The sequence below is a fragment of the Protopterus annectens genome, chromosome 3.part0 (genome assembly GCF_019279795.1).
Source record: "Protopterus annectens isolate FY-2018-M chromosome 3.part0, PAN1.0, whole genome shotgun sequence".
NCBI lineage: Eukaryota > Metazoa > Chordata > Ceratodontiformes > Protopteridae > Protopterus > Protopterus annectens.
Window position 1 is genome coordinate 1,534,860,676 of NC_056731.1, and position 27,076 is coordinate 1,534,887,751.

The window sequence follows — 27,076 nt, forward strand, 5'->3', positions numbered from 1 at the left end:
GTGTGTGGTGACCAAGGCATGGACTGTAGACAAGTGTTGATACTGCAGTGCCATTCCACCTTCCCAAAACAGTGTACCCATTAACTACCACATAGGTAGAGATCTACCTAACAGTAAAGGTGTGATAAGGGAACATGGGACACAGGTGGGCAGTAGCCTCCACTTTGATGAAGACAGTGCCACACTACACATGTAATCTGTCTGTGTGGTATGTGTCATGACAACAGGTGTGTCATCTATGGAAGTATAGGGTAGAGTTCCCCTCTACTCATCACAATGCCCTGTGTGGTATGTACTTCACATGACAACTACACCAGGTGAACAGGCCACAGACATACCTCCCAAAGGGTAATACTGTCCGCAAACAGATGCCCTATGCAGACTGACTCAAAAAACCACAACTACACTATATTGCATACTGGCCACACAGAGGTGACCTCTGCCAGATATACAGAGGTATGTCACACCCATAGTTGGGTGACAACCACCATGGCAACATATCACAATCCCTCCGGGATACACGCTCCAGGGCCCTAAATGTTGTCAGCTCACTAAACAGCCCATGCTGGAGGGATAGGTTCCCATCTCAGAGATATGCCATACACCGGAATAGACCACATAGCAATAGCAAACAAGGCACCTCCTTAGCAGTTGTTATAAATATCCCTGATGATTGTGTGGGAGACTGGTAATACCACCTCTGTGGTTCTGGTTGGCAGGGGCAAGTGAAATCAAAGTACATGTGTGTCAAAGGCCAGGGTAGCATATGGCTAGGCTGCCATAGGCCCTAGGGCCAAAAGCATATTACCTACCTGTGACGCTATGCACTCACACATGTACTTAATGCAATAGCTGCTATGTGAGGTTGAGTAAGTGTAATGCTGAATGTGTGCAAGGTCTGTAAAGGTGTGATAGCTTAGTGTGATGTTGTATCTGACATGGTACTGCCTATCCTAGCTGTGAGGACAGCAACTGATGTGTAATGTACTGTTAGGCAGACATAGTAGTACGGCATATGATGTGACGTAGTTCTCCATTGACAAATGTGGTGTCTCATTGTAGGCTAAAGCAATACATGTATGCTTAGTGAGTGGTACTGCTGGTGAATCCATCACCAATATGAACTGTAGTACTACCTGAAGCTGTAGGCCTAAACAGCACAGTATGGTGTGTGTTCACATTACTTGGAAACACTGCATGTGTATCTTCTGTAGTCTGCACAGAGGACAGAATGCAGGCATAAGGGTGTGTAAGTAGTGGCACACAGTACCGAATGGTACACAGGTAATGCTCATCTGTGTTGGCATACAGTGATGTGTTGTATGTTTGTCTGATGTGTGTGTTATTATGCCTGTACAATGGCTGCAATCATATGTGTGTTACAGGGTAAACGTGTGCATCCAGCAACGTATATACTCTGTTACAGCAGTATGCCACCTATAGTAACAACTGTACACATCTGTTAGGCAGGGCTATGGCATCAATGACTAGAGTGGTTGATTGGTACTACTGTACCTGTACTTTACATCCATTGCAATGGATGACATCTCTGTTCGTGCATTGGTGTGATATACACCCCTATCTTGAGATTGTGCAATGTGTCACAAACAGTGTGTCGGGTACTGTTGTATAGTGGTGTGATATATAGAGTGTGCCAGGCAGTGTTAGTTAGTTGTGGCCTGAGAACCAATAAGTGGTATTGAACGTGTGTAACCTCTGACAGACAATAGGATGGTATATATGTCAGTAAAGTGATATCTGTGGGTAAAGGTGTAAAGTGTGCCACTGGACACTCTCACACATATTGTTCATATCTTTTTCAGCCAGATGGCCCACCAACGCAACCCAGCGTACACAGTAGATGAAGAAGAGGTGATACTGCAAAGCTTATTGCAGCAGTACACAATGCTGTTCTCCAGAAGCAGCCAGCACCAGCAGGAGCGGACTGCACTGTGGCAGGAACTTGGTCATCAGGTAAATGACATAGGCATGCATAACCAGACATATGAGCAAGTACGCCATCACTGCAGTGATTTAATTAGACAAGTCTGGCGGTGTGCATCTGATATCCAAAGACAGCAGCTTGCCACAGGTGGTGGGGTGGCCAATTCCCCCCCCCTCATCAGAGTGGAGGAGCTGCTCCTAAGCATGGTGGCTTCTGGAAAACAGCTACATCAACCTCTGACATGTGTTGTAATGGAGGCTGGAGCCACCCAGCACATTCACCTGGAGCAAACAGGTAACATGCCCTATCTGTAGACTACAGTTAACTGTATTGTTAGATTATGTCTATGTGAGATGTGTACTGTGTGTTTAGCAGTTCCGCTGCCTAGTGTTGTGCAATACGGATAGTTTGAATAATATCTCTACACCTGTGACTGTTGACTGTTGTTGTACTGCAATTTAGCATACCCACTGTAGCAATGCCACAGTTGTGGCCACTGATGAACTCTTTCATATTCTCGTAGGTCCCTCTGGTGTGACGGCAGGGCAGCCGATCCATGCTGGTGAGTGTGTTATATCTGCAATGTTGGTAATGAAATATGCATGTCATAGGTGAGGTATAGACCATGTACACGTAGCACACCTACGCATAATGCATGCCTTGCATGTTTGCTGTGAGACATTGCACAGCTCAGTAATGTCAGTAGCTGCCTCAATGACATGCAATACACAGAGCATAACACACAGTTGTGGCAACCCCGTACTGCACATTGGATAGGCATAGTTGCAACACCTGTACACAACATAACACATTTATCACATGCAGTACACAAAGTCATGCTACATATGGCATAGCCCCACACCCGCTGTAAGGTCACACTTCAGTATCCCACATGTCATCCACACACACATGATGTACCTCAGGGGTAGAGGCCTATCATGGGGCTGTGCAACACTCTTCAACACATAACACAGTCATGTTAGGCAATGCTCCCTATTGGGCACCTCATACACCCATGTACAAAGTGGCTGTGTAATAGTGAACGTAGCCACGGCACTGCAGTTCAGGTACAGCATGCTAGGTGGTGGTCTGTCACAAAGTAGTAGCCATGAGTGACCACAAGATGCATGATGATGGTGGCACATGGTATACACCCCATCCGGTTACAGTGACCACAGTACTACACATAGCGGTCTTTGCTGTGCACCTCATTGTTCTGTGTGTGCAAACATATGCACCTATACACACTATGCATAGCATGTTGTGTGTGTGCTTACATATGCCAGTATACACATTTTGCACAGCAGTCAGCATCTGTGCAAAGAGTCACATATATGTCCTGGAATGCTATTGGGTGTATAGGTCACATGACACACATTGGGTATGTGTGGTGTTTAATGTTGCAGTCATGTAGCATGCCATGTCATGGCTGGCACCGACATATCTGCAATATGTCCCACACTCACCATAACCACTGTACAATGTCCATGTCGAGCATTGGGATTCCTTCATGTCTACATGCACCACTCATCCCATGTCTGTACATTGCATGCATTTGCTACACCTGTGCCCACTATTATGTGCTATGGACACAGACACTGTCATCAGATATGGCAATATATGTGTCACACAGATAACACATGCAGCCATGGTATGTATACCATTGAGTGATGGTGCACATGACATTGCAGAGCAGATAATACTTGCACAGCAATGTTGTGTCCATGTACACATTGTGTTCCAGGGTGTAGCCAATCACTGAACAACTACACACATGCATCAAAGCCATGTATAATGTCATTAGATAGGGCTGTCTACACTTGCACTGCATGGTATTGAACAACACATAGTCTGCATGCTGACACGTGTGTGGTGACTGTTTGCCTTGTGATACTGTCACCCACCATCACCCACTATTGTGTATGTGTTGGATTGCTGGTGTGTGTGTGTGTGTGTATGTGCTGTGGTGAACAGTATATTTCTGTGCATGTGTGCATGTGTGCATGTGTTCATGTGTGCATGTGTTCATGTGTTCATGTGTGCATGTGTACATGTGTTCATGTGTTCATGTGTACATGTGCTCATGTGTGCATGTGTACATGTGTTCATGTGTTCATGTGTTCATGTGTTCATGTGTGCATGTGTTCATGTGTTCATGTGTGCATGTGTGTATGTGTGCTAACATCATGTACAGATTGTAGAGTGTGTTTCCTGTCTTCCTTCCACAGGTGCTGAGTTAGGGGTGGCTGAATGCAGTAGGGAACCTGATGTCACCGCCACTAATAGTGGAGATGATGAGACATGTATTGTGGCACAGGAAGGTCTGGAAGGGTCTGTCGTTGGTCCACCAATCGACAGTACACAGCGGTCAACCCCATCTATGCGCTCACTCATACTGCCAATACATCCCTCGTCACCAATGGCCTTAGCTGAGGGATAGCATACAGTTGGCATTGACCATGAGAGTGTGGTATCTATGGCACGTGCATCCTCTCACAGCAGCCATAGCCAGATTACTGGAAGGATATCACATAGGCGGATGTCCAGGGGTTCTCAGGGGATCACCACTGGTCGTATTGCCCCTTGCAGACGTGCCTCCGGAGGTATTACAACCTCCAGTATGTTCCAGGTTGTAATGCAAGCAGAGGCATGTATGGAATGGTACACCAGGCAGGGACTAAGGGCGCAGAGGGCCCATTACACTGCTATAAATGGCATCCATGACCTTGCCGGTGCCATCCGGAATTACACCGAGGTCATTGATAGCCATTGGAGGGAGACATTAGATGTCCTCCACAATGTTTTAGCCATGAGCCAGGACCATGCGGGACAGATGAGAAGCCAACGCGGACGCATGCCAACAACAGCATCAGCTGGCAGTCATCGCGGACGGACCACGGATCACAGCTGCTCCCGTAGTGGCAGTACCAGCCAATGCTGGGGCTGGCCTGTCCATTGACAGTCCTACTAGACCACGTGCACATGGCAATGGCCAGTCCCAGCAGGGACATGGGTGCAGTCATCATACCTCTGCCTCTGATGATAGCACCCAGTCAGGGTTGGTACCCGATACTGCCCGTAGCACCTCTGCTAGGCACAGGTATTGTGTCTGTGGCCGGAGACAGTGATCTGTACAGCCCAGCAGGTACAGTCTGTGGCTGTTCCACAACCGCCCCTATATGGCAGCCACATGGTGGAGTTGTGTGCATGCAGACATACACACACATTTACCATACAACTAGGGCTCACACATACACACACACATTACATCAACATTGGCCCATGCAGTACTGTTGTCCCTCACACACACACACACACACACACACACACACACACACACACACACACACACACACACACACACACACAGACATGCCGATTGGATGGGTCAATGTCGGGCTCTGGCAAACCTACAACACACCCTGTGCATATGATGACACCTGTGCCACCTCCTGAAATCTGTAACATTGATACAGGAACAGGCTAACATGGTTCTGATGCACAGGGTGACATTATAGCAGTGTAGCAATAGTAGCAAGTTGCCAACAGGAAAGTGTAATGATATCCTTGTAGGTATATCTGAGCAGGCATTATGCATCACAGCTGTGATTGTCACTGTAGCATTGTTTATACCAGTGTTAGGTCTGAGTATGTATTGTCCACCCATGTGCCACTTGGCTGAAGTGTACAGTGTTGCCAGCATGTGTTAGTGAGTGGACAGTACATGTGTGATGTGTGCATTACAAATTAGTGGGTGTACATCTGTGAACATGGTGTGTGCACACTGTCTGCATGTACATGCATAGTGGACACGTGGGATGTGCGACATACCCTGTTCTACACATTGTTAACATCTCATGGTATCTTTCGATGGCTAGTATGCATTCTACTACAGATATGTACTAACATTGGTACACGTGTGTGTATGACATGGGTTGGCACTATGCTGTGGGTGATACTCTTGATATCTGTCAATGATCTGCAGTCTGGTAGTATATGATGTCCTGACAAAGGGCTCACAGTTGTAGGGAACTCAGTAACAGTTGGATCCTTCCAATACTATACTATAACAGTAACCAGTGGTATTGACCACCACACATTCCTGGGACCACACCTGTGTGGCATATAGCCCTCTTAGGTACATGCAAACACACTAGGGATATGTCCATCCACATCTGGAAATGCATGCATTGGCCTACAATGCATTCCCTGGATGGGATGCATATCCTACACAAGGGTATCATACAGACAGATACCTGTTGTCCAATACATGCTGTATAGCAGTAAGCCGTCTATGGCATAGTCATCCACATTTACTATACATACTATGCTGACAGTACCACATAGGTGGTAGCCCTGAACATGTATGTTGGGTACCAATGTGTACAGACATGTGTTATGTCATCTGTCCCTTGGTATCCACATATCCATAGGTATTGTGGGGTCCCTTGGTGTTTCACATGACACATTAGGGGCCTGCATGCATATCCACAGGGCTGGTGTACACCTATAATGACTGTCCATTATTGCCAGTCGTTGTTGTGTATGAACATGTCTGACATATACCCTGGCAATTACCCTCACTCACAGTACTCTATAGTATGTGTCATGGGTGTGTGTGGCAGAGATGTCCTTGGCCACGGATCACTACATTGGCCGGGCTTGATGCATACATACATATGTGACCTATGATCTGAGAAGCAGTGGCACAATCTGTCGAAGGTTACAAATGTATTCATGTAGTATGCAGGCTTCACACCTATGTACTGATTGAGGTCACATGTACACAAATTTATTTGACACGCAGATACCCGATGTGTGCAATGCACATACTGTTTGAAACATATGTCATACCATAGTAAAAGCAAAACCCACACTGCAATGACCACCTGTGGCACACGCACACTCAGCGTTTGCAGGACTCAAATCCCTACCTAACTATGTTATGATACTAGAGAGATACACATTAACACGGCACGTTATATGCAATACTGGGTGGTTTCTGTTCTCCTTGAACATTTGTAGGATGCTGACATCATCGAACTTTCCAAAGAGGGATGTACCTCTCTTAATGTGTTTTCCCAGTCTCCAAAAAGGCTACTCCTCTCAAAGGAAATCACACACACTCTTGGTGTTTGCAGGACTCAAACCTCTACCTAATATGCTATGATGCTAGAGAGCTATGCATTAACATGGCGCGCTATATGCATTACTGGGTGGCTGTTGTTCTCCTTGAATATTTGTAGGATGCTGACATCATCAGACTTTCCAAAGAGGGATGTACCTCTTTTAATGTGTTTTCCCAGTCTCCAAGAAGGCTACTCCTCTCAAAAGAAATCACACACATACACACACCACCCCCACACTTGGCGTTTGCAGTACTCAAACCCCTACCTAATTATGTTATGGTGCTAGAGAGATACGCATTAACACGGCACGCTATATGCATTACTGGGTGGTTACTGTTCTCCTTGAATATTTGTAGGATGCTGACATCATCAGACTTTCCAAAGAGGGATGTACCTCTTTTAATGTGTTTTCCCAGTCTCCAAAAAGGCTGCTCCTCTCAAAGGAAATCACACACATACACCCCTCCCACACACACACACACACTTGGCATTTGCAGGACTCAAACCCTTACCTAACTATGTTATGATACTAGAGAGATACGCATTAACACAGCACGCTATATGCTTTAGTGGGTGGTTTCTATTCTCCTGGTATATTTGTAGGATGATGACATCATCAGACTGGACATGGTAATGTGCGTACCCATTTTTATGCAATCCCAGGAATGATCCATGCAGGTCGGCAGGTATCAACAGCTTGTACAGGACCGCGTGAGTCTCACCTTGTGTGATCTATCTGTGGACACATTGACATCCCTTCATATGTCAACACATATCTATGCACAGATTGTTGGTTTTGTGGATACAACATGTGTCTGTGATGTTGATGAAGAGCTGTTCAAAGTCTATGTGGGACATGTGTAGTTCTGTTCCGTGATGTATGTCCTGGGTGGCTGCCTTGCAGATGGTGTAGCATACTTGGGAACCATGATCTGCACATGAACATACCACAGTTGGTAGGGATGTGTGTTTGTCAGTTTCCAATAGCTCTGTTTATGACTTCTGCCATGATGCACTCCATGGCCTTGCAGATCAGACTTTATAGGCTTACTGGACTATACTTCTCATGGTGTGTTGTGCACCCACACATGTGGGGAGTGCCATATGCTGCTGTAACACATTTGACGGTTCCAGGTCCTGTGGAGTGGGTGAGGCTCAACAGACTGTTCAGGTACAGGGTCTGTTTGTTCTGTAGTGCATGCATGACACATATTGGGAAACAATGTAATCCAATTGCTGCCATGCTTTTGGCTTTGGGGGGAGCTGTTCAGCCATTCTACATGTGATATCTCCTGGTATGATGTCAGGGACTATCGTCAGTGGGAGGTGGGTGTGTATATATGGGCCTGTCTGACAGGATGTCAGCAATGTCAGTAAGGTACAGTTGTCCCTGACTCAGCACATATATGTGTGTACATTACTATTTATTACATAGCTGAAGGACATGTCATGATTCTCAGTCTGGACTCCTTCTCAGCTACTCTTTACAAAACACCGACAAACCTGAGCATTAATCCCGGTTATACTCTTTTACACACTTAACACCCTACTGATCCTTTGTGATCAGGCTACAGAGTATGTCATCATAATACACTGCCATGTCCAGGGGTCGGTTTCATGTGTACTCTCCAGTCCAGCTAGTGAATATTGTGATTATGACACAATGTCACATCTGCCTCATGTACACAGACAACCCTCTCCTCCTCACATCGCACTCACATATATGTGGGAGATGTAACAATATTGACATACAGGACGCTGAGCTCTCTCGACCCATGACTGGCATAGTCTAGCAGGTGGTGAGGGTGACCACACACACCACATATCAGTCTCAAATACATCGATAGTGACAGCAAACAAACTACATTATCACACATACACATATTCAGAGGCTCTACATACACTCTGCGTAAACAGCAGAGACCTCCAAAACAGACACACATACAACTGCTACCCCACTACAATGCCCACATGTCACACTGTTCACAATGTCAGTGTGCCACACAGTCACTGCCCTTTGGGCTGATCAACACACCTGATACACTTGTTATAGGTGACACAATGTCAAACACACTGTTGTCCCACTCCCCAGGCCAAACAAGGGAATAGTCACTTTGAGCTGTCTCTCAGGTGCCAGGATCCACCACATAACACATGCACTTAGGTCACTCCAAAGCAAGTCCAGGACTGGCTCTATCATTGTCCATGCTGGTGCGTACAACCTCAGACGTTCCTCCCTGGAACACATGACATGAAACATAGAGGAACTCTGTGATCATGTAGCCCAGCCCAGTATTACCCTGACCTTGTCTAGCATCTTACACTCACCAAGTATGATGTCACAGTATACCAACAAACTGATCACGTTTAACAGTTGGCTAACATATTGGTGTTATTCAAAGGGGATACAGTGTCTGCCACCCTGGGGTGACATGCTCGACATGCCACATAGCTTCCCTATGGACAGCTTGCACCTGTCACCCTTGGACTTTTGAATACTGGCTAGGGCACTTGCTGCCACCATACTGCCTTATTTAAGCGGGGCTCAAAGGACAGAACCACCTCCATAGACATTACAGAGTACACGCCACTGAGGGTAATGCTGCTCAACACCAGATGTATTAACCTCAAATTGCACCCACTCAGGAATCTCCTCAGTATGGAGGATAGCAATATCTGTGCACTAACAGACACATGGTTCAGGCTCCCACATGCACACCAGCACTACCAGGTTGTATTTCGTACCATGCTTTCTGACCACATAACTTGGAATGGCCAACACAAATAGGGGGAGTATCCATATACATCACAGATACACATACCTCCTGGTTGGTAGCACTGCACAATGCATCACGGACCATACATATGCACATAACATTGTGCAAATCTGCCTTTTGGTTTGTTGCCTACAACAGACCACACTCCCCAACTCAGTAACCTCACTCAGCTTTCCTGGGAACATTGGACCATATGAAGGTCTCCCCAAACACCATTATATTGGGTGACGTCAAATACCCACACATTGACTGTGGATAGTACTCAGGCCCCAACACCCTCGCCCAACAGTTGCTACTATTTCTAAACTCATATGCTATGGTACAACCGGTCACCACACCCACAAGAGGGGACAACATATTGGACATGATCATCACTGACATGGGGACTCTATGTTCCACACCTGCGATATACCCCTCATTGATAAGGGCAGAACATACTTTATCTCACTGGACATCCATATCCCGTCCCCACACCCATCCAGGGTAATCTTGGTGAACTTCCCAAAAGCAAATGTCACACTCCTCCAAACCACTGTGGTATCCTTCAGAGACCCTGGGTCAGTGGTAAGTATGGCTCAAACTGCTGAATCCTTTACATACACATTCTATGGACACCTAGTGGGCCACATGGATCATTACATCCAAAATAACAACTGGACTCACTCCTACAATGGCAGTGGACCTGTCTGGTAGACCCCAGCCATTAATACACTTTACAACAAATAGAGGAAGCTACTACATGATAGAGCACAATCCCAGACAGGGAAGGCATCTGTGATCTGTACTAGCAGACTGCTACAATCACTCAGGTATTTATGTCAGGCACACTTCTAATGGACAATTGCACCAGACACGTCGGACACTCACAAGGCCTTCTTCAGTTAATTCAGGTACCTGGCTGGACACTCACTGATATGCTGTGTGTTACTGCATACTGACTAAACATACCCTGAACCCACTGACATTGCCATCATCCTGGCAAACAGGTTCAGTGCAGATGTGCCCCCCATCCCCCCTAAGGTGGTACTGTCCATACCAACAGAGTGTAACCTCCCAGACATCACGAGTAAACAGGTGAGTGCTGCCCTCCCCACAGCAGACAACACAGCATCAATGGGACCAGACAGTGTCCCGGCCTGTGTTGTACACAGCCTTCATGACAGACTTAACACTCACCTTACGTCACTGTTCGTTATAAGAGTTACTGCAGGATATGTACCCATGGAATGGCGTACAGCGATAGTGGTCCCGCTCCACTGAATACTGCCACAACAGACCATAGACAATATCGTCCTAAAAGGCTAACTAGCCTGTTCTGCAAAGCTATGGAGTGTATTGTAATGGGACTCATGCACATAGACATGGGAAACCTACAGACACTGGGTCCTACACATTACAGCATTGTTGTGGGCAGATCTTGTCTGTTGGACCTGTTCATATTCTTTCAACAGTTACCAGGTCCATCAGTGTTGGGACGGCTGTCCACACAGCCTGCCTGGACCTTGCACAACCCTTCAACACAATACCCCACTTGGCCATTATGCATAGGCTCACCAACATCAATATCACCACATATCTGACACAATGGATTGCTACCTGGATCAGGAATAGCACCCACATGCTCAGTGTTGCAGGTGCCATGTCTGACTATACACCAGTTACACATGGCATCCCATAAGGCTCAATCCTGGGACTTCTCTTGTTCAGTATAAATTTGTGTGATGTACAGGCTATCACAGGAGGGATATGGCTGCCCATGTTCACAGATGACTGCAAACTGGGTGTCATAATCAGCTCTCCCGCTGGCACATGCAGAGTCATACAGGGTCTCACAGAGATAGGTTGACTGGTGCCTGAGCCATGGCCCATGGCTACATGCCATTAGTTGCATAGTCATCCCCTTTGAGGATGACAAGATGCCCACACATTACCACATAGGTTGTAATTCATTACATACAGTAGTAGTTGTTATGGGTTTGGGGACACGACCTGTTCGTACTCTCACCTTTGACAATCCTACTGCCATAGTGGTTAGACAGTACGTCTACATTGCCCACCATATCCCACATGGTTTCACATGTTGATCACGTGTGGTCATTGTGCCCCTATACTCTTCATGACCATGCTTGGTTACTATGCCACATTTGGGATGTACCTTACCTGATACCTGCAGCAACTGTAATGGCCGCAAATGTTACTCATCGAGCGGATGTAGGCACTCACACAGATGCCCTGTACAGTTCCAATACAGTAACTCCAGCTGTACTCAGTCACTTACCACCTACACGGATGTGTTGTATGCCTGTAGTTGAAGGCAATATCTGACCCAGACTTACTGGACATGCTCCACCTCAGGATATCCGACTCCCTTGGTGCAAAACACTCCAGGGACATATACCTCAGCACTGATGTTAAAAGGACATGCTGGGGGGGGCAGATTATTATCAGAAAGCCTCCTCTCACTCCGGAGTGTAGTCCCAGTTTTGCATAGGCAGAGCCACCCACTGACCACCTACAGGTGACATCTTGACAAGTGGATGGGTGATCACATGTTTACCCATGGGATATCTTCTGGGTCCCTGCTAGACAGAGGCACAATACACTGAATGTAAATGGGCTATCTTGTGTGACCTACTATTCACAGGCACAATGTTTTGATTTGACTGGGTTGCAGAAGCCAAACACACTCTGGCTATGCTTGTACATGCCCTACGGCAGATAGCCTAGTATCAACCTCTGAACCTATGATAATTTTCATGATGCACAATGTTTATTGCTGATACTGTTTGCAGGTTTTTATCATCTTTGCTCTCACACTTTATATGGACCGCTTAAGTATCTGCAGAACATATTTGCTTATGGCAGGGTTCCACTATATTATATACGTGTCTGTTGTCATATAAGTGTGTGCACAGGACAGATTGCTGGGCAGTGAGAGGTTCCTGGGTTAACACATGCAACTGCCTGCTATGTGTGGCCCAATGTTGTACTCCAACATGGCCTAAGTGTGTGAGCATGCCCAGTTCAGACTGTCAGTGTTCTGTTGCCTGACATTTGCCTCATGTATTCGTGTGTGAGCATGCCCAGTGTGACCTTTCAGTATGTTGCTGTCTGAGGTCCACCACATTTGTTGATGTATGTCTACATGTCCAATATTGTACTGTGTGTGTTGAAAGTCAGGTTCTATTCTTACTGCAGGACTCACCTTTGTGAGTAACTCGATAGGGATTATGCTGTGCCTGCAGGGTTTCCGTGAAATACTTTGCATAGACGTATCAACATTTCTTCATACAGGCTAACCACTGCACTACTGTCATGGTTTAGTGGTTCAGTACTATGACTATAGTGCACAGTATCCTGGGTTTGAGGCCCATTGCCGCTTATATTTTCATACTGAGCAGACCAGACTGTTTGGGGCCAGTAGAGCAAATATGAGCATGTTGGCTTTTGTTCAGCTATGCCCTACCTAGACCCAGCTTGTCCAACATTGCTCAATATTAACCATCATTGCTGGACATTGGCCAATATTACTCTACATTGACCACATTTGTAGTAGCTGGTGTGTGCGATTTTGTTTACATTGACTTCATGATGGTAAATGCTGTTTAGCACTGCTATATTGCTTAACACATGGCAATCATGCCACAGTTGTTGATGCAGGGTTGTCTATGTCAGATGCACATACTACACTCCCTATACATGTTTGAAAGCAGGTAGTGTCAACGTAGGCATCCCTTTTACTATATGTGTGGGTCAGAGAGAGATATAATTTCCAGAGTTCCTACTGAGCCAGTGTATGTGCTATGCGTTGCCTCTTTGCCAAGGCCAAAGCATACTGGGCATGCCTCCTTCTGCCTACTGGGGCAGGCTCAGGTTGTCCCTCCTCCGAGTCACGCTCTGCCTGTGATGGCCTTAACAATGGTGGGGGGCTGTTTGGCCCAGGACTATGCTGGTCCTGCTGCAGCTGTTTTTGCAAAATCATATTATGTAGCATAGCACATACCATGACAATTTGGGTACATGTAGTTGCTGAGTACTGCAAGGCTCCACCAGATGTGTCCAGGCACCGGAACTGTGACTTGAGCAGCCCAAACACATGCTCGATTACATTTCGTGTTTGTGCGTGTGCCTCATTATGGAGTTCCTGTTCAGGTGTGTGTGTGTTTCTGATGGGTGTCATCAGCCATGGCTCTAGTGCATAGCCAGCATCCCCCACTAGGTGACCATGTGGGATGTCCCCATTGGCAAATGGCTGGTACAGCTGCATCAGATGCCAGATATGGGAATCATGGTAGCTTCCAGGGCAGCCAGCACACACATTCAGTATTAAGCCCTGGGCATCACACGTGACCTGGCAGTTGATGGAGGGGAAGCCCTTGCGGTTGAAGTAGACCCTACCCCGCTCAGCGGCTGGTGCTTTGATGCGTATGTGCGTGCAGTCTATTGCACCCACTACCTCAGGGTATTCCGCTATTTTCTGGAAGAAACGCATATTGCTGGCCAATACCTCATGGGAATTGGGGAAATATACATGATCACTGACATGTGCTGACATGGCATCCATGAACTGGTGCAGTACCCTGGATGCTGATGCCTGTGATATCCCCATCATATCATCAGTTGGTCTCTGGAAGGTAAATGTTGCTAATATTCTTAGGCCAACACATACCTTAGTTTCCACTGGGATGGGTTCCCCTCTGTTGGTTCTGTGTGTGAGGCGTGGCCTGCACAGCTCAACTATTTGCTGCAAGAGGTCTCTGTCCACTCTATAGCGCTCCACTATCTCCAGCTCATGTAGTTCCTGGTAGGTAACCCTGGGCCTGTACACTCTTCTCCATCTCCTCACTGTGGGTTGCCCAGCAGCATTTGCATTATCACCACCCTCAGCATGTTGCATATGTCGTCTTATAACAGCAATGGCAGCCTCTAACATTTTTTGTCTCAGTGAAGCCTTTTCAGTTTTCACTTCTATTAGCTTACTGCAGTGTTGCAGTGTCTCTTGAGAGAAACATAATGGACTGTTGTTTGCAGAGTTTTAAGTGCTGGGCTGTGCTGGGCTAGTTTTCTGCCTGGGTAATTGCTTGATTCTGATTGTTTTCATCTGCTAGCTCTGCTAGTACTCCCTGGTAACTTCAACTATTTGGTGTGCTTCCTTTTTCCTTACTTTTTCCTCAGGGGGGGGGGGAGCGCCGCGCACACAAGTGCAAACACGTGCACAGCAGCAAACACATGCGCACACATGCTTACACAGACTAAAGCTTGCTTATTCTTCTTAAAACGCGCGCAGACCGGTGCAAACGCGCTTACAACTGTTTACACAGCCTTACATATGCTTACTCAAGCCTACATGCATGCACACACGCTTACACGTGCGCACACTGTCTTACTCGGGTTTACTGGCGTGCACACGTGCGCATGCATGCTCAGCAAGAAACTTTGGTGTTATCCACAGCATACACCTTTGATTTCTTGACAGTACCTAGCCTATCTGTTGACACACCTCTTTCACTATTATGTAAATGTAAGCTGACACATGACACTCTGCTCCAATGAGCTTCACTCCTTTCATACATACCCCCCTCGTGATGTCGCCTATCTTCTACTCTGTTACTCCCCTTATCCTACTCCTACACTCCACTGACTTAGCTCATTTGCTATGCAAACTTGCGATTCACTATCCTAACTCTCATTTGCATAGGATTGCCTACTAATGCTTAGTTACATCTTAGACTGAGCTTCCTCCCTTAGCAACCTCTACTTGGTGGCCATGTTGTCTTCAGCCTGCCATTCCATTGCATTGTAAATTCATTTTAGCTATAAAATCCACATTTGTGGATCTTAATTATTAATCTTCTAGGGCGCTGCGCTATGGTTAAACCCCGGAGATCGGGATAAAAAAAAGTTATTTTATTTTTAATTTGCATCACTTCCCGTTGCCAATAGCCATATTTTTGGCCATTGTCATGCTTCCTCCTGTAAATGCATGCTTTTTTCCAGCTGACACGGCTCCGTTTTGCTATATGCAGAAGCGTACTCAGTTATTCGGGTTTCCTGGATCGCAAATTTACCTCATTTGCATAGCTTTCGCCTGTAATTCAGGTAATTTGCATATCCCAGCCCTGTCCGTGTGGAATAGTTTGGAGAACTCAGTTGCACGCCCCGACCAGCTGTTCCTGGATCGCTCGGCGGACATATTGGCTGCATGGAGCCTTACTCTACTCTAAGACTCCGTGCAAGCCTTCTTGAATCCAGCCCATTTTCTCTCTTATGCTCTCTTTTTACCTTTTCCTTGAGAGATGCCATCTTCCAGAATGACTCAGCACAATCATTCACAGCAGCATCCTCTCTGATGTTACTCCTCACAGCTGACTTTTTTAAATAGTTGCAATATGTCTCTTAACCTAATTTATACTTGCATAATTATGTCTGCTTTTATCTTCTATCATCCCTTTGATGGGTTTTTCATCTCATTAGTATCAGTCCTTGGGCTTAATATATTTAGTGATAGAGATAACTTTTGATCCCTAACAGGAATGTTCTAGAAATGATCCCTCAGCATGACTTATTTTAGTCCATTTCTCATCATGGTATTTTAGAATCACTGTATGCTAACCTATTTACATATGTAAATGTATATATGCTTATATTTATTTATGTTTTACACAAGTGAAGAGGGTGCAATTTGTCTGAGTCTTATGCCAAGAAAAGACACATATACTTATAGATTCATAGATTTTTACTAGGCTAATGACCTGGGGGGGTCCTTTCTAAGCCTAGCCAAGATTTCCCAAAAGAATAATGATGTCCTATATTCAAATAGGACATTGAGAGCCAGGCATTTATAAGCAACCTCTGTCCATAAGGAATATGGGTGCCAGGCCCAGTGTAAATTTCCTATTCGCCATCCATTAGTCTAGGTTGCACTTAAATTGGATAATAGACAAACTCAAATTCCCATGGATGGAAAGCCTGTTCCATAGAAGGGGCAGTCTCTGGGACATATATCTGTCTCTCCAGCATGTTTTGTTTAAGCCACAAACAAAATTCAGGTCTCTAGACATTGTATTTCAGGTACCGTTTGAATTATGAATATGCAGGAGATTCATAAGTGTGGGTTTTGTGGACGCCTTGTATGCCAGGCATAGAACACACCTCAGCAATCTATAAGAGACTGAGTACAGGGAAAGGGCTTTAAGGTTCTCTGTGTAAGGCAGGTTTGCTACAGCTTTTATTCTTTATGTAAGGGACCTCTGTGGTCACTCTAGCTGTGCATATGCCTGGTCAGGTACATATTGAAGAGACCATTGTACTCTACGATTGGTCTGATAAGGGCAGAATACAGTGGGATAATGACTTCTTTGGACCTAGATGCCATGTCCTTACTTATAAGTTACACAACATAAAAGGATTTCCTATGGTAGTCAAAGGTAATGCTACTGTCTATGTGTGTACCTAGATCCCTGACCACTCTTAGGGGCATATTATCAACATGGTAATTAGCCAGGATGGCTGACATACCAAAGGGTATAATCATACATTTCGTAGCATTGAGTTTAAGACCATGGCTTTGGCACCATCTGTTAAACAGAGACAAGCCTTCATGAAGAATGTTAGTGTCTCATGGGGAGTTGATGTTAACCGCCAGCTTGCAATCATCTGCAAACTTAATAAACCTTCAGCATTTGTTTCCATTTCAGAGAAACAGATGCTAAAATGGAATGGACACAGTACCAAGCACTGTGGGCTTCGCTAGTGACTGGCCTCTTGGTGGAGTTGGCCTCACCTATTTTGACCTCCTCCATTCCTTGGGTACAAAATCTGACTGTAGATTCCATTTTAAAACTGATTCAAGTGGACCAGAGAGATCATATTTCATGATATTTATTAAGCATCCTGGGATGTTATCGAGGCCCATCAATGCAGTGTTTTTGGCCTTGGAAAGTGCATTGATGACCTGTTCCATAGTGTTGGTTGGGGGGATTGTGGTATGCAGTGTTTCCTTTCATCAGCCAAAAGGTTGGCGATGGGCTATGTTTCAGTGTTGGTGATGCCAGTCACAATAAGTCCTGTGCATTGTTGCATATTTCTCCTGAGGTTATAGACATACATGTAGAAAGCTTTGTGGTTGTCCTTTGTCTGAGAAGTTTTTTTTTTTTAAATTAGCCTTTTAAATGTTAATTAACCCTCTTAGCTACCTGTTTAGATTGGTCATGGAGCTTTTAGTATGTAGAGTTTTGTTCCTCCTACACTTGGCCAAAATTTTTTCATTTGTTGTATAGCCAATCTATATTGTGATTATACCAGGATGGCTTGCCTTTTGAGTTTGTCTTATTTTTAATATGAGTGAGCACAGCTTGCTCTATACAGCTATCAATATGGCTGTACACAGATTTTGTAAACAGCTCAGCATAGGCTATGCTGTTTACTGGGTTTGGAGGTGCTTGGAATTTAGCCAAGTTCTCACTTAGTAGAGAGACTTTAGCCTTGGAATAGTTACTAAAAGTTTTTTGTTTCACTGGATCCCCAGGTTTAATTTTTATTTCAAGCAATACTGTCTTATGGTCCGATCTGATGGGTGAAGTCATTACACTGAATGGGGAACATTGCTTCCCAATGTCCGTGAGTACAAGGTCAGGGATATTTGTAACCCTGGTAGGAGAATGGATCAATTGTTTCAGGATGTTGGTATTAACAAAGTTTAGGAAATGCTAGGCTTGTGCATTAGAATTTGTGTAGGATTCCCAGTCTATACAGGGATAGTTGAGATGTCACAGGTCATATTGCCATTGTGACCAAAGCTTTATCAAGCATATAACCAGTTAACCATTTAACATGCAAATGCCATATTCAGTTGTCAAGCATATTCAAATACCATCACCAGATGGCACTAGACCAGGCTGCATTCACTACCATGCCCCTGACAGGCAGCATCCCTCCAAGTGATGAACAGTGTACTTGTACACTCGCTCTCCACCAAACAACCATCGATTGGCCCAAATTATTGGGGGGGGTTAAGAGGGCAGGACATCCTGCAATCACCCACCAGGCTAATTCACAGCCTGTTCTTCCTGTTTCTTGGTCATATATCATGAAGTCAGCTGACATGTAGGTAACACACATAACAGAAACCCATTAATTGCTTTATGACACACTATCTACAAAATGAAAGCTCAGAGAACATACAATTACAAACGTTATCAGATCAGGTCCAAAGAATAACCCCTTTTCCACCTTAATATAACTTATTACATACTTTTTTAATATAAATTGGCATGAAACATTGGGTCAACTTTGGACTGAACAAATAAAGCTACATTTACATTGAATATATCTAAACAAACTGAGAACAGTGAACACCATCAACAAAGAAAATGGAATCCTGATTCATAAAGTCCCAACGTTATACAACATCAATCAACATATAATGAAGTCATCCTTAATAGCTATCCTCACACCAGTTAACAGAAGCACAAAAGTATTAACACATGCGATTTAGAATGAAGCAGAGGACCAATGCCCAACCCTCTTTATAACCTGCTCATGTTTGCCCTCACTATCCAAGTCAGATTCCCTGCCTGTGCAAAAGAAATGTGAAATTACCCAACCAAGGGCATATTTGGATTCGCCAATGTATTCCTCAATCACTCATCAGCATCCTTAGGTACTATAAACCAGCCAGAGGGTAACTTAGAAACAAAGTCTTGTGGACAATGAGAATGGAAAGTTCTGCAAATGGTACGAAACCAATGAGCCGGGCATAAAAGGGAGAGGGAGTACTGATCCAACCAAACTTCCTGACCCTTATTCCCTACAGGAGTTCTAGACCCTGCATAGAGCAAATGATTTAGGGGTGAACGTCATGTCTTGCCAAGAGAGGGATAAAAGCAATTACCTAACCAGTAAGGCATCAGCACTCTGGAGTCCTGTGTAACCATAAGAAAACTGCTTGTAATAACTTTTTTTTTTTGCTATGGGTCTCCAAGAAACTCTGACTCTGCCCCAACCCCTTGCCCAACCATTTAGGATCCTACTGAGTCAACATTTTATAAAATCTGTCTCATCAAAACTCTGTATCTAACACTGAGAGTTGCCAAGTGGATGCAACTGGTCCTAAACACCTCCCTTTAGCAGCACCTAGACCATACAAAATGAACCGATACACAGGGGGAAAATGTGGCCTCCTGAGGGGGTAGTCCTGCACAAAAACTCTGAAAAGCATATAAACTCGTCCCATATGCCTTGTGCTATCACTCCTTGATTTACATATGAGTTGAGTAATCATTCTTTTCCAGTCAACCATTCTCAGGAGGAGACAGCTGTAGGTTTTGCTTAAACAGCTGGACAAAATTGATAAAGCAATGGGACCTGTAAATGAGAAAATGTATCTGGTAAAGTGTGTTTTACTGCAACATGCTTGCCTTTAGGTTATAAATTCATTTTAAGCTGTGCCAACTAAAAACCCTTAAAAATAATTGCACACAGATAGACTTTGATGACTTCTTAGAGGTAATATGAACCACCCCCTTGGTCATCTACATGGAAAATTATTTGCTGGCCAGGGCTTTGAAAATCACCATCCTTGGCAAAAGGCTCCAATGCCTGTCCTACAGTCACACCTCTGAACAAATACAAAAACAAATCAGAAAACCATTACTCCTGCCACAAAGGCACACCATTAAAGTTGGACAAAAGTACTTCCCAAACATTTAGATCTTCCTTGACATGAGTGGTTGGTCACTCTAACCCAGTGATATTTCTGCTTGCCTCCCCCTAGCACATTAGCAACAGATCTGCTCAGTACCCTATACAGGGTAACTGCCATACAAGCAAAATTAAGTAGTCTTAAAAGTTCCAATAACTTAAGTTCCACTGAGAAAGAAGGCTGCATTGCTTCCATCACCTGAACTCTGTTTGTGTGTGTGTGTGTGTGTGTGTGTGTGTGTGTGTGTGTGTGTGTGTGTGTGTGTGTGTGTGTGTGTGTGTGTGTGTGTGTGTGTGTGTGTGTGTGTGTGTGTGTGTGTGTGTGTGTGTGTGTGTGTGTTGTCTGTTACCAAAACCATTACAGCTCAAACATTTCAGATATTGTACAGGCTACTGGGAAGCCCAAATGAATCCCTAAAATGCACCAGTCAACAGCCTGAAGGGAAAAATGGCCTCTATATCCAGCAAATAACAGATACCCTTGGGGTGTATCAGTCTGTGCTCCCTTGTGATCTTTATGGTCCTAATCCCACTGGGTATTCTAAAATCTGAAAAGTGAGGAGTCTGAAAAGGACCCATCATCTGGCATGTCAAAACTTCTTTCTCAATTAAATCCTGAAGAATCTGCTACATTCCCCTCAACCTCTAGACACTGAAAATAGGAACAAAGGCCCTTCAAAAGTAGGAGCATCCAAATAAAAAATGTGGTTATCTAATTAGCATAAAATATGAGTACCAAATAGCATAACACACTTCTTGCTTCCAGTAAGAATGTGAGATACTATTCACAGAGATGGTTAAAACGGAGGGCGACTAAAATGATAGAAAAATATATGCACGTTAAAGAATCTATAGACTTTAATGAACTGTATTGCAAAATTTTACTATATAAGCTCATTTATTTTTGTTTCAGAAAAAGGGAAATGTAAGATGTTCAAACTCTTTCTTTAAATTATTGATGTCACTACTATGTTGGACATGCAATGTTGTTTTCCGTGACAGATTCAAAAATCACATGTGATGAAGAGGATTCAGAAAATTGTGTGAAGGGGTAAATTATGCCTGAAAATAGGGACATACCTCTGAAAAGAGGGACATCATGTGCAAGGTTAAATAAGATCTAAAATTAGAAACATTCCTCCAAAATAGGATAGCTGAGAGGTCTCATCTGCTCCTTTCCTGTAGTTCAGGTTAGAGTCTTACAAATATAGGAGGAGGAGGAGGAAGCTGAAGTTTTTGACAAAAAATCAGAAGTAAAGACTAAGACAAATTCATCCCTGGCTGCCTTATTTGTGTAATCTTGCAACAATAAAGGAAGCATGTCAGCCTTAAATGGAGAGTTGACTGGACTACCTACAATGCTGACCTCTGAGCGAAATTAAGCCATGATCTCCCTGCTGCCTCACTGCTCTATTTAACTTGCTCCAAACACTCAGTTGGCATTTGTCTTTCTACCTTGCCTGATCCCATGGTTGTCAGCTGGCATTCTTTAGACCAACATTTAGTAGCTGGGTGACCCTTCCCACAAAAGGAACAAGATTGGTTAAAAAGAGTCTGCCCAGGAGCACTAACCCTTATCAAAGTACCAGTGTGGCTTAACCTTATTCCTTCCTTCATTCATCACTGGGATATCAAGAAACCTAAGCATATCTATCATCATACTCAACCATGTATATACATGATGCTCTTCCCCATCTTGCATCCTTATTGCTTGCATGATGCCTCCAAAATTTTTGGTCATAATATAACCGCACACACCACCCTGAGGGTGGGAAGCCTTCATAATGATGAGATGATATGAACTGGAAGGATGTGGTGAGGTCCCTTTTTATAATGACAGCCATATAGTACAAACACCCCGCCTGCCAATTGTCACAGTTACATAACTGGGGATGTGTGGGGCATTCCTGCTCCAAGGCTGCAATGTACACCCATCTAACTAATCATGACCCACAACTCTCTCCAAATGCTGTACATCATGACTTTGCTCTCACTGATGATGCACACCTTTTTGAGAGTCTGAGTTAGGGTCAATCATCTATACTTCAGACATCCCTTGCACTCTCTGCACTTCGTTCTCTTTGCTGAACTGCTACCATCCAACACTGGCTGGTGGCTCCAGTACTTCTTATGCTGGTCTCTTAGTCATAGAAACTGTAATGACCTGTTGCCCATCATTGGAAAGAAAAAAATATTAACCAGTAAAACTAAATATAACCAGTTAAAACATAAATCCTCTTGTGGCTGAGATTAGTTACCTCTAGCTGGCATAGCAAACCTTGCCCATTCTAGTCTGTGCTTAATATCTACCAAAACAGATCCTGGGTGTTCATATCTTAATTCTTTTTTTTTTATTTCTGTATTGGGCCCCATATTCAACAAAATCTGTTCTCAAACCACCTTGTTAAATTCATCTCACAATAGTACAATGACCAGTATAAAACCTACTCCATCTGTTAGCAAGAACCACTCAAAATAACCCTCTGAGGCTTTCTACATTTCTAGTCATTCTATTCCCTTTTTTAAATACTTTTAGCTGCTGGTAGTCATCATGGATTTTATCACTGACACTGCAAAAACTGTAACCCCGTCAGTTTATCAGCTACCAAGTAGGCTAACAGCAAGACATAGCTAAAATTCTCATGGCCAAAGAGAGATGCTGTTCTTGTAAAGCTAATTACCAATCTATTTTCTTTAGTGCATTATAAATATTTGAACTCATTACCTTCCAGCTATATGCGAGGTCACAGCACTTGAAAGGCAAAGCAACACACACTCCAGGTGAACCACAGAAGAAAAAGAGGGACATAAAATAGTATCAAACTCAGAACCTGTACATCCAAAGACAAACTATTTGTTAAACCACACAATTCACAGCAGGAGCAAAACATGTAAAGCTATCTATCAAAGCAGTACATGAGGATGGCTACAAATACTGCCCCGCATCACAACATGCATGATGATGGGAACAAATACTGCCCGCTTTCTTTCCTGCACCTTGACTTTCTTTTATTATTGCTATTTAACATTTTAAATGTGTTCTACTACACAGATGCAAATGTAAAACTTGCCAAGCCACAAAGCTACAGAACACCTACTTTCCTCACAAACTCTGCTCTTATGTCTCCTTTCTCTTTATTCTTTTTTATTTTTTTGTTAACAAAACCCTACTGCACAAATAATAAGAACACCAGTTCCTAATTCAAGCTGTCAGACATTCTCTGCATTATGATATCATTTACAAAAATATCATCCCTGGCTTGAATCTAGCAACTGTTCGACTAATGCTCAAGACAAAAAGCAGGTAGCACAATATAAGGTGATGATAACAATGTATAAAATGTCTTCTGAGAGAAAGGGGGGGGGGGTAGCGGAGAAACATACTATTAGTACTGGCTCTGTGACAGGAAATACCTCTTCTGAGGTAAAGATCATAACTAGCAGAAAATAACTTTCACTGAAGTTCTACCGAGAATAAAGACTGCGTAAGTGTTTAAAACCAACCAGCTCCCAGCTATTTAAAAACCTACGCTTTAACACTTCTTCTAGTAATTTTTTATAACTATTTGGTAGACCTTTTTATAACTATCCTAATAGGGGAGGGAAGAACAAGAGAATAAGTGAAAGGTTTCAAAGTGAAACCTTACTGGAAAACAAGGAATGTCAGATGAAGCTTACTGAAATTCCTTAAATCTGTTACCATCTTAATCAACAATACCCCTTATTTGACCCTTCCTCCTTGTTTTATATAACATTTTTACCCCCCCCCACACACTTTTGCCATATGAAGTGGTGAGAGACAAAGGACAAACAAACTTAACAAGCTCACTAGTAATCTCACAGAACAAAGCTGTGCTAACTGCCTATATGTATTGCCCACTCACTAATATGGATTTACTGCAAATCGATAAACCACTTGACAACCTTGACTTAATAAATTACCGTTCACCTGCAGCATAAATAGAACCAAGGAAATACTTTTTTTTTTATTTTTAATAAAACTTCTATGTTAATATTAACAGATACTAGACCAAACGTAACCTATTCTTATAACCTTAAAGGACTCACCTCGTGGTCGCTGGGAAAAACAACAGATAGGCACTGTTACTTCCCCAAACTTGTCTAGCCTAGGAAAAAAATAAAAATAAACTCATTAGCCACCTCCCCAGATATCTACATAACTTACCTACAAGAATTAAAATACAATCTAAAGCAAATAACATTGGTAGTATATATCACGAAAAGAAAGGGAAAAAAGTATCAGATATAGGAGACATCCTTGAAGCATTTCGGTTCCATTATATGGAACACTTCAAAAAAGAAGATTTAGATACCAACAAATTAAATGTAGATACAAACCTTATCAATATAAAAAAAAATCCTGAAAACTTAAAACTAGACCTTCAAAAGCCTATATCCTACAAAGAAATTGTTGACAAGATAAAAGAAAGTAAATCTAACAAAGCTCCAGGGATAGATGGTATAATTACAGAAATTTACAAACTCTTCCCTTCAACAGTAATCTCCCTTTTTCATAAAACTTTGCTAGAAGTCCAGTCAGAAGCAAAAATACCCCTCTCACGGAAATATTCTCTCATAACACCAATTCTAAAAGATAATAAACCATCAGACCTTTGCATCTCATACAGACCTATATCATTACTGAATAATAATTACAAAATATTCATGTCAATCCTAGCTAACAGAATGAAAATCCCACTTTCAAATACAATTAATAATGATCAAACTAGATTTTTTATATAACAGACACACACATGATAATATTAAAAGGATACTTACTCTTATAGATTATGTGAATAAAGAAGATAGAGGAACACTTGTAATCGAATTAGACATAAAAAAGCCTTTGATTCCCTCAACTGGGAATATCTATTTGAATTTCCTTATTACTAAAAACATATATATTAATAACTTAGCCTACATTAAATTAGGTCCTTTCACCTCAGAATCTATCCGTATAGCAAAAGGTACTAAACAAGGATGCCCCCTTTCTCCTGTTTTATTTGCTTTGGCTATAGAAATACTTGCAGAAATAATATGCAATAATCCAAGAATAAAAAGAATAGAAGTCTATGAACAGTACATATCTAAAATAGTGCTTTTTGCTGATATTTTATTAATCCTATCAAACTCCAGAGAGTCATTAGGAGAGCTAGAAGAAGTAATGGAGAAATTTTATAATATTTCAGGTATACACTTTAATAGATCAAAATCAAAATTTCTATTTTTAAATAAGAAAAAAGAACTACAAGTTACAGATAAATCCATTATAGGTAAACAAGAACTTACACTAAATTATTTAGGAATAGTGTTATACAAAAATGTAAACAAAACAATATTAATAAATTATAAAAACATTATTGAAATAATAAAAAAATATATAGAAAAGTGGAACAAAATTATATTAACTTTTGAAGACAGATTGCAATTAATAAAAATGGTCTTATTGCCAAAAATACTATATGTAGCATCAGCAATACAGTTAATTCTTAAAAGATGCATTCTTAAAGAAATAAACTCATGTTTAATAACATTTTTATGGTATCCCAAAAAGAATAGAGTAGCTCTAACTCATCACATTAGACCCTGGAAACAAGGAGAATTGAACTTCCCAGAAATAGAAACATATATAAAAGCATCTGTGCTTAAAACTACAATAGAATGGATAAACCCAAATTATTTTACCAACTGGAAAGAATTAACATCAGCTATATTAACAAATGAATTTAATCTGTTAAAAAAATTTAATAGTAGACAAATCAAACAAACCCTGGTACATACTGTGCATAAGTATACAATATAATATAACAAAACCTTCTAAAACAACACTGATTAATCATTACATCAATTCCTTTAGTAAACTTATCAATGCAAACATAGATCTAAAACTTTGGTTTGACCATTTAACCCCATTTACCATCACTAAGAACTTTCCTCTCAAACTAAATAGGGAAACAATAACCTCCTGGGAATAAAATGGATTCTTATGCTGGTTTCAATGTGTAAATAAATTAAATGTTTTAGATATACATATGATAAAAACTGCTTACAATATTCCAACACAGGACTGATTAATCTTACAAAGCATTCTAATGTACACTCAAGAATTATGCAGATTAATTAATAATTCCTCATTTAAAGATATTCCAAATCTAATAAGTTTTCTGTATGAATGTATATATAATAGTTGTGAAAATAAAAATTCCATTTCAAATCTATATAAAGAGTTAATAACATATAAAACAATTCCCAAACCATCATACTGGCAGTTCTTAATAAAAGGTCAGTCATTGCAGTTAACAGAAGAAATTAAAACTAATATCTTACTATCAGTTAATTACACCTCTAACACACAGTACTGGAAATATTTAACTGGAAATACTTACATAGAGCATTTTTAACACCAGATAGAATTAAAAAGATCACTACTACTACAAATGGTTTTTGCTGGAGGTGTCAAAAGTCAAATAAAGCAGACTGGATTCATATTTTTTATGAATGTA

General features: G+C 42.5%; 1 protein-coding gene across 3 annotated transcripts in view; it reads right to left on the minus strand.

Moving 5' to 3' along the window:
* The window catches only part of DLGAP1 (DLG associated protein 1), a 5,750,587-nt gene that overhangs the window by 2,161,470 nt on the left and 3,562,041 nt on the right, over positions 1-27,076 (minus strand). Inside the window, exon 1 of one of the 3 annotated variants that reach the window (XM_044065574.1) lies at positions 24,621-24,694. The exons of the other annotated variants lie outside the window; for them this stretch is intronic. The gene's annotated coding sequence lies outside the window, so the exon portion shown is untranslated. Of the gene's footprint in view, positions 1-24,620; positions 24,695-27,076 lie in introns of those variants that run through there. 3 annotated transcript variants of the gene reach the window in all.